Below are 10,043 nucleotides of genomic sequence, written 5' to 3' on the forward strand. Positions count from 1 at the left end.
GGAAATTTTTCATATATTTATCCCATTGGATTCTGATTGATTTATTTAAATATTTAACCATCAAAGACACAGTTCATTCAACCCGAAAAATATCCATATGAAATTAAAACAATAAAAATATATGAGGTAATGACTTTTTTTTTGTCACTCAATGTAAAATATTATAATAGATTACGATAAATAATTATTATCTGGCGATTCCGTAACGTTGAGTAGGTAGGTAAAACAGCGAATACGTAGATTCTGGTCACAGTCACATTTACTATTTAATATGAAATATTTTACCCCCTAAGAAATTATTAAACAACAATTTAAGCTATTAAGTACCTACAAAGAGTTTTTAAACGATGTCAGAGCACAAGTTTTTCGGAAATTAAAAAATTTAGCAAAGCAGCTGCAATAGTTAGGTTTTTTCATGTATGCAATAATAATTATTTAGAACCCAACCCATCAACCTTGGTCGATCCAGTGCTGGATGAAGGCCTCCCTTATTTTATTCCATCTCTCTCGGTACCTACTTAGTTTTTCACTGCAAAGTATTTCCGCTGAACTTTATCAATTCATCAATAATGTAAGAAATATAAAAAATAAATTAGTGTAGAGCAGCAAAGCATGGGGGTTACCGGTTAGGTAATGGGAAACCAAAAAAACACAACTTAAAATGATTAAATTTGGAAAAATAAGGAGTCTAATTTTGTCGCTTCCTCTGATGAAAACGTTTATCATTGGCTGCATACAACTTAACATTGATAAACGACCAATAAACGACCCCGATTGCATTATGAAATACAAAAACTATGAACGCGTCAAACCCATGTAAATTTCGTTAACATAATAATATGATAAATGGACAATTCGGTCAATTATGGTTGCCTCGATTCAAAATTTAAAGTTTCATTACAAAAAACAATTGCCTACTACTGCCGTATTGATCATAAACGTGCTCAAGAATTTCAACCCTCGGTAGGACAGATATAGTATACCTATCTCGGTAGATACTTAGGTAGGGCACGTAGTTTTATTCACACTATTTTTACTATGTTCTTTTTGTGCAATATTTAACAAATTAATTATGTCATTTATACAGTAAAGATAATATATGTATTTAATGTGTTTCATTTAAAAATTTAAAAGTTCCAGTGTGCATTATAACTTTTACGTTATTAACTCACTATATTTAGGCATGTACCTTAACCTTAACTGTATTAAAATAATATGTATGAAATTGAAAAAAAATAGTTTCTCGTTTTATAAATTAATACTACAGTAAATCTACATTCCAATGTAAAATAGCTTCCACATTTCCTTACAATCATAAAAACCTTTTTTTCAAAATAATTATTGTCCCATACATGCGTGCGACAATGCAATAAATCTTACCCAGTGCATTTCTTTGTATACAATTTTATTGTTTTATCACCATTGACGCAAAAGGGTCTGTCTATTAGTGCATTCAATGCCAAATTCGTTGAAAACAGTATTGTCTTGAAAAAGGTTAGTTCTCAAATACGTTGTCTTACATTTACTCTATCACTATTTCAAAAAAACTTAAGTACATTATGTACGGGTCATAGAAAATTCAGTGGTTCTAAACCAGTAAAATTATTTTTTAATAAAAAAAAATATTTATGTTTTTGTACCTTTGTACCTATCAATTCATTTTCGTAAATTTTAAATCTAACCTGGAACGTAATATTAAGTATGACGCTTGAGAATTTTACTAGACGACTCGCTGTCCGTCGGATATTTTACGAACCGGTACGCCATTTTAGAGGTTTTAACAAACAGGAACGCCATCCTTGGAAATCCCACGAACAGGAACGGCGCTCCGGGGCGTTCCGCTCCATTCCGAGCGCTGAACATACCACATAACCGTGAAGTTAAATAGTTTTGTCAGAAAATATGACGTAGTTAGAGTGACACCGAATGAGAAAAAATGACGGAATAGGCGTCGTGTAAGAGCAGTCCGGAAATAATAACGGTAACAATAAATAACATTAACCTATGAGGCGGCTCTCGTGGTGCAGTGGGTAAGGCGCTGGCCTTCCACCCGAGAGTTCTGGGTTCGATTCCCGGTCACGACAAAAATATTCATGTGTTTTTCTCAAAGCCTGGGTGTTTGTGATTGTTCAAAATTACTAACAAACTACCTTGTACGAAAAAGCAAGGACATGGTTATTAATTATTCTAAAAAAAAAAAGAAAAACATTAACCTATGTAATTTGTGCGCAGTAGAAGAAATCACAATCTACGCAATTTCAAGATTAAGTAAAGTTGTTCCACTATATTTGATATTACTGAGTATACTATATAATATATGGGTGTGTGTGCTGTCGTCTGAGGTAGCAAAAAATCCCCATTTTATAAGAATGACGTAGGACATTATATGGGTCAGTACAGTTCATGATTAAATTTGAAGATTTACGCAACCTTATCGAACTCGACTTGTAACAATTGTAGTGGAATAACAATTGACATTCAAAATTAGAGCTAAAAAATTTGATACTTAATTAACTATTTTTTTTATATATAGTATGTAGGAACAACTAGTTAAAATTATCGTAATTAAGTAAGATGCCCGTAGCTTAATTGGAAAAGTACACTGCCGCAAATCAAGCGGTTACAGGTTCAAGCCCCGTCGGGTGTCGTATTTTTTTAAAATCGTTTTTTTCTAGTGGTTATATGCATGACATGTTTTCAAATTATATATTATGTTCAATTAAACACATATTATTTTTTATTCAATACTGAATATACACAAGAAGAATGTTAGATTTTTATTACAGAAAAAAACATAATTAATTTTGAAAAACCTTAGAATTCTAGATGATGGACGCAAAATGCTTGTTTAATTTATGTTATATAAATAGAAAAGGTTAATAAATGGCACACGTATGGATTTTATTACTCCCACCTGTCATAAAATAAATAGTGCCAAAAATAAGTGTGCACAATGGCCATCGCATTATTTTGTTTATTTCGTGAATTCGGCCACAAGGTTTTGACTGTAATGGATAGTGTTTCAATTTGTATTAATTAGTCCAATTTTTCCCATAATTACCTACAAATTTTAACATTTTTATGAAAGTGTATAAGTTATAAAAGTTAAGAAATAATATTGTAAAAACTCAGGAATTTAATTGTTTCGACAAAACACTTTCGCTTTTCAGAGTTTTAGTTTGGTTATGTTAATAGATTTCTTCATGCATAGGAAAATATTAAGATTTTTTAATTATAGGTACTTACCGCATTTGGAAAAGAGATCCAAAAGGAAAAATTACTTATACGTATAAAAAAAAAACAAAATCTAACATAAATTGAACAGATTGGTTAATTATTAATGTTGAATATATATTTCAGTTGTCACACCATTAGCAAGACTAGGTGGAATTATAATTGTCTACGAGGTGCCAAAATAATATTAAATTTTTGATAAGTTTATATGTGAATTATATTTATATCCTATGTTTCTGTATGAAAAATACTAATTCATATGCATTGATAAGGATCGTCATTTGTCTTATTTATGCAATATTTGCAATATTATGCTGATGATATCCCAAAAAATAAAATTGTATGCTTCGTCTTTAAATATTTAAAATGCATTCAATTATAATGGAAAAATGGTTATCTATAGCCTAATCAGTATATCATTGCTGTGGACGCCTTACGGCAATGTTGCTAACCTGTCATTCACAAAAATACGCCAGATAGGTTTCGAAAATAAGGTAGATGGCAGAAAAAATATAGAGGATCTTTCTAATTTTTGGACGTTTTTATCCTAGGAACTGCAATAAGTAAAGTACATTATAATATAGTCGAATATAGCACATTATACATGGATATCAAAAGATACGTCATGATAATCCACTACATACAATAAAATTAATATTTCAGTGACCTAAAGCTTATATTTATTATTTTTTATGGCCAGTAATATGTTTGATAAAGTTTTTTTTATACATATTAAATGTTTATTTTCAATACAAAGTTAATGATCCGATTTGACATTGAAATTTAACGTGTTTTACCTGTTGACGTCATTTCAGCTGTCGAAATCTCAAGCCAAACCCAGTTAATTTGATCTTTTAAGACTTATCTTCTTTTACCTTTTGCACAAATAAATTAGCAATGCTAATTATTAGTCTTGATAGTATGTAGCTACCGAGATAGCTATCAATTTTCTGAATTTAATGTATATTATAATCATATTTATAAAATGGAATTATATCAAGCGGGCGCCAATTCATTTAATCAAGACAATATTAATATAGTTTAATTATGCTTTCCCCCTAAAAAGATCAGTAACAGGGCTGTGATTAAAGAGGCACATTAACTTCACATACATAACCGTGACCTCGGTAAGGAGGAGAGGCCAATATACAGATGATGAAATTCACCTCAATCTTCGACCTCCAACTTATATTATTACTAACTGACCTCATGTGATTATTAATATTTCTTCCAAATAATACTACAAAAGACAACATTATATTATGTTTAGCGTAGAAAATTAATTACAGTATGTAACTGTTCAATAATATTATCTTTGTACTTACAAAACATTTTGTCGGTTGCATGGATAAGAAAGGCGAATGTGGCATCACTTAAACTTATGCCTATTGAATATGTCAAAAATCTCATTAAAGTGAATGTTCAGTCTACTAGGGGCATCTAGCAACAGAATACTAAACAATAGAATTTATACATTTTATAGATATTATAGATACTTTACATCAAGTATTTGAATTAGGTAATCAATACGTATATTCAAAAATGTTAAAAAGAAAAATAAATATTTTTAAGTCAAAGATAAACCTACAGCATAAAACCCCACTATAAAATGAGCGTTCATTAACTATATCATCAACTTTGACTTTTAATATAATAATATATAATTTTATGATCAATATTTTTGGATACATACAATAATTTAATTAAAACGCTTGATGTAACTTATCAGTGAAAAATGTACTAAAGTGCTTTCTTCGTATTTTGCCGCTAGATCCTAATTGGCTGATAATTTATGTTAAGTAGAATTATTTAGTATTTGTTATTTATTTGTATGTATGCAAATACCTATGCTATTTATGTGCTACATTCGACTGTATAATGTGTACTTTACATATTGAAGTTCCTAGGATAAAATTGTCTTCTTCGCATCTAATATTTTTAAGTTTCGATTTCTCTTTTGGTTGAAATTTCCAATTGCTACCACATAACTAGGTATCTGTGTGTTATGTATCTACTATAAAAACAAGTTTTCAGAGCCAAAACGTCAGAAAATTGAAATATTTTGAACTAAGACTTTGCTCATTGTATCAATAGGTCACAATCCTCACAATGATCACGGAATATGTAGGTATAAAAAAATAATTTTGAAAAACCTCAGACACAATGGTATTAGAAACAAAATGGAACTGAGTAGAACTCGAACTCACGTCTTTCACATCCCTAGTGAGTACTTTCGCCTCCTAAGATATCGATCTTCGCCTGATAAAGTACTCGCCCGAAAAGTGAAAGACGTCAGTCTTACTCGGTCTAACCTTTTTTATAATATGTACGTTTCTGTGATTTTTCAAAATTATATTTTGCTATAATAAAGAATCTAACTTTCTTAAAACGTTATGTATGTTGGTATTGAATAAATAAAATATTTATGTATATTTAAAACCAACGATCGACCAACCAACATCCACGATGGCCGAGCGGCCTAAGTATTGGCATATAACGTCATGGGTCCCAGGTTTGAATACTGGGTCTGGAAAATACACATATTGTTTAATAGGTTGAGCAAGTGGCTGACATCCATTTCTCGTAAACACAAAATCTGTTCATATCAACCTCCACTCTGTGAAAGCCCATATGATCTTATTAGAATCGGACATGGTCGGGGAAAAAAATTAACACCGTATACTTTCGCTTTCGTTATATTACTTAAGCTCACTCGTTTCAGCTTGCAGAATAAAGTGCCAAACACTGATTTTATTTTACATATAAAATAATTAAAAGTAGTAAATTATTTCGAGAAATTTATCCTTGCAACCGGAATATTTCCCAACGCCCGAGAAATGAAGGATTGCAATCCTGGCCAGAATTTTAAATGCCGGGATTAGACAAAAACATGTGAAATTTTGCTACCAACTTATATTATGAAAGAATTTATTTAAATTACACTTTCTTAGTTAAGAAAAACATACACTTAAAAGCTTCAGATTGGGAATAATTTGTACCCATTTAAGATTTTTGAAGTTTCTGACAAAGTGTCTCCTGCGTTTTAAGGAAAACCGACACCAAAACCACATTATTTTCATTTGAGAAATATTTTGATAACATAATAAGCTCGACACGATTTATGATATTGTTTCTATATATAACGATCAATTTGATACCACAAACATCATTGCTTACGTTATAATATTATATTTTTTATTGACTAATATTTAAATTTGATTAAAAATAAGAATGCTTTCCGCGTCGTATTCCGAACGAAACTGTAAATTTAGTCATATAAGTTTTGGTTTTCATTATTAAAATGTCCATCTATGTAGGTCAGTGGTGCTCAGCATTTTTTTTTACCAGGGGTCACTTTTATAATGTTAAATATCAAAAGTTCCACAATACATCATTTATATGGGATATTTAAAGATGATATTTATTTAATAAATAACGCAATAATATATAATAAAATTATATTCTAACTATAACTAAACATGAAATCTGTATGTATTGCCATCAAAATTATTCACTTTATTATTCTTCTTTCTCAGCATTCTCAGAGTGGGATTTGTTTCCCCCCATAAGAAAGTGTCCTTCATTCGCTCCTGTCCGTCGCCAATCTTCTCGAGTTTCCCGGCCTTTCCGGTCTACTTCAATCGTTCCCAATACAATCGGATCCAACTCTTTGTGGTCTGCGCCGTGAGATACCCACCTCGATAGGAACTTTGACATCATTGACGCTGTTCATGGTAGTATTTGCGACATAACGTCATAATCTATCAATGGTTTGCTGTCCGATTCGGTTAATCAACTCATGGCCAATGTTTTTTTAGTTATCTCTATTTTCGAGTTTGCGTATGTACGTAATATTTTTCTCTTCTTCATTATAGTTGAGACACCATACATACAATAAGTTACTACTAGTATTAGTATGTCTTTTTTACACCAAAATGTTGCTTGTTAGAGCCAGTATTTTCAATAATAGTAGCAATCTGCTATTGACCTGCTTCGTTACTGTTATTATAATATTATAATAGTAACGTGAAGTAGTGAATTTAGTGAATTTAAGATAGAGATGATTTTATAATTGCAGTTAATGAGTCGCGGATTTTTGCTCATTTTTAATTATGTTCATCGGTGAAAAAGCTTCTTTACAAATATACAGATCAGTAGGTAAGTACCTACATAATATTCTTAATTGAAATGGCGTTCACGTCATAGAACTTCATTATAATGGTTTTGAAACAAAGTTATTTTGTAAATTCTACTTTATTGAGTTATTTACGTTGACATGTGTTTCGGGTAATAAATCCATCTTCGGAACGGTCGACTATAATTTATTGACCTATACATTACATTTATTATAACACATTTTTGATGTACCTACTTTTAAAATGACAAATACATCGTCACAAAAAAATCAGCCTGGTAGCTTTCAAAGGGAAGGATTTTCTAACATTTAACAAATTTGCTTTCCGGCATTGACGTATTAGCTGGACGCAGCACGTGAAAAATATAAGGGTTCTAGGTAGTTAACGATTATGCCAATTATAGACATCTGGGTATGCCAGTTTCCGCATGCATGTAATAATTAATTGTCATTCATTCGTAGATTCGTAGATGACACGAAGAAAATTTTCGTTATCCTATCTCTATTAACATTTACTCGTAAATAGTGATGGGTAGTAGAATATGGAGAGTGTCGATAATTTGAAATATCTAACTGAATGGCATTTCAAAAAAGCTAGATATCCGATGGTGAATACTGTTATGTTCAAAATGAACATAACTAACTTTCATACCGCTGGCAACCCCGACGATTATCTATGGTCACGTCGATGGTGCGTACGCGATTTGACAGTTGTCGCTGATGGAATTTCCGGCCGCAACGGACGTAGCGAGGTGTGGAACAAACAACTTGGCTTTTTGATTCTGACTGTCGTCTAGTATAGTCGTGCTCCGCTTTAGTTTTACCCAACATTTATAATGGACGTCACTTAACGGAGCACGATTGCAGCCGCAGTGCTTGAGGCCTCTGATCGTTCCAGTTTGGTATTTTAAAACTATTATTTGATTCACAACTCTTCCAATGTTTCTTTTCAAACTTAGCTGCTTGTATTTATTTTAGTATTTCAAAATTTCAATATCGAGCCGCTTAATAACCTTTTAATGTATTTCTAATCTCTTGCTTTGACGATAATATAGTTTCTGTCAAGTATATAAATTGCTCTTTTATTTATTGTTCCCACTTTATTCCACACTGTTAAATAATTATAATCTTTCACGGTCTCAAGATCGTGTGGCTCCCAGGACTTTATTATGTACATCTTTAACCATGGTTTGCACGAGCCTTCAGCCGTGCAAATCCCTCTGTTTCTAATTAAATTTTACAGTTGTCAGTTGCAAGGTTGCAGAAGTAATTATTGTTCGGCTTGAAAGAGATCAGGTAACTCACGGCCCTTCCTTTTGTTTCTCTTGTGTCTCATGCTCTCTTGCTATTTAACTATAACTTTACTTTATTCTATTCTATCCTATTTAGAAACTCCTCTTATTTTGTAATTGTGACGACAATGATCACAATTACAAAATACTAATATATCAATACCTGAAAGGCGGCTCTCGTGGTGCAGTGCGCAAGGCGCTTGCCTTCCACCCGAGAGTTCTGGGTTCGATTCCCGGTTAGGACACAAAATTTATGTGTTTTTCTGAAAGCCTGGGTGTTTGTGATTGTTCAAAATTACTAACAACTACCTTGTACGAAAAAGCAAGGACATGATTATTAATAATTCTAAAAAAAAAAAAATATTTATCTCAATCCGGAATGTCTGAGACTCAAGTTGGTAGCTAAATACTGCCTTTTCGATGCTTGCATTCTGATGGTGGCTTTACGATAGCGATTCAATGTTAAGAATGTTATCCAGAGCAGCCGTATCCTGGAGCTTTGAGAATCGAATGGAATGACGTGTAGATACAAATTTGAAATGGCAGTGATTTTAATTTTTATCTATTTTTTCACGTTATTCCCATGTTTATGTCTAACTTACTATGCATGTTGGCTGAAATATTGCAACGAGATGGCCATAATTTAGCAGCTACTCACGTGCATTTCAATGCAACTGCGTATCGAATCGTTTTGATTTTGTAAAAAAAAATATTGTTCTATTATTGTGCATTTATTTTAATTTTAACAAAATACAGAGGACGATCATCGCATAACCGAAAACACCACTGCGATTATTATTTACATTTTTACATCATTTACATAATAATTAAAACCACACCATTAAACGTGTCATAAATTTAAGGATTTTATGAACCGGTATTCAGACATTAAAATTGAATAGTGTCGTCAGTTGAAAACAGAATATTAAGGCGATTCGCTTGTTTCTTTCTGCTGTTTGAAGAATACTTATCTTCCAAGCATGAATAAATTAGAAGGTATCACTGCATTTTTTTTAAATATATGTATAGTATTCTACGCATTTAAATGTATAACACGTCATGTTACTTTTTCAAATACACTCGTTACAGTTGTTATGAAAATTGGCCTAAAATCTCTAGCGCCAAAATATTACGAATGAAATAAGAGGAATATTAATTTGTTTAACGAGGTCAGTAACAGAAAATATTTGTTAATTTCGAAAGAGGTAAATAATAATCATATGCCAATTAAATTTCACCGTAAATCTACAAAGATAAATGTAATTTTCTCATAAAATATAATAACCCACAAAATAAAAAAAATTGATATCTTTTAACCTCTCGTTATTAAAAAAAAAAAAACAAGATACTCGTAGCTAAAAGAATCAATGTTTAATTTAATA

General features: G+C 31.4%; 1 protein-coding gene across 6 annotated transcripts in view; it reads right to left on the reverse strand.

Annotated features, from left to right (window-relative positions):
- Positions 1–6,496, reverse strand: part of LOC147071759 (nose resistant to fluoxetine protein 6-like) — a 28,284-nt gene extending 21,788 nt beyond the window's left edge. For 3 of the 6 annotated variants that reach the window (XM_085947088.1, XM_085947085.1, XM_085947091.1), the window contains exon 1: positions 6,412–6,496. The gene's annotated coding sequence lies outside the window, so the exon portion shown is untranslated. Of the gene's footprint in view, positions 1–6,200 lie in introns of all 6 variants that reach the window. The other 3 variants (XM_085947090.1, XM_085947089.1, XM_085947087.1) reach the window with 2 other exon arrangements.
- Between the last annotated feature and the right edge of the window lie 3,547 nt (positions 6,497–10,043).

The sequence above is a fragment of the Rhyacophila brunnea genome, unplaced genomic scaffold, assembly GCF_057557595.1.
Source record: "Rhyacophila brunnea isolate RB1 unplaced genomic scaffold, BYU_Rbru_1.0 scaffold_2, whole genome shotgun sequence".
In the NCBI taxonomy this organism is placed as follows: domain Eukaryota; kingdom Metazoa; phylum Arthropoda; class Insecta; order Trichoptera; family Rhyacophilidae; genus Rhyacophila; species Rhyacophila brunnea.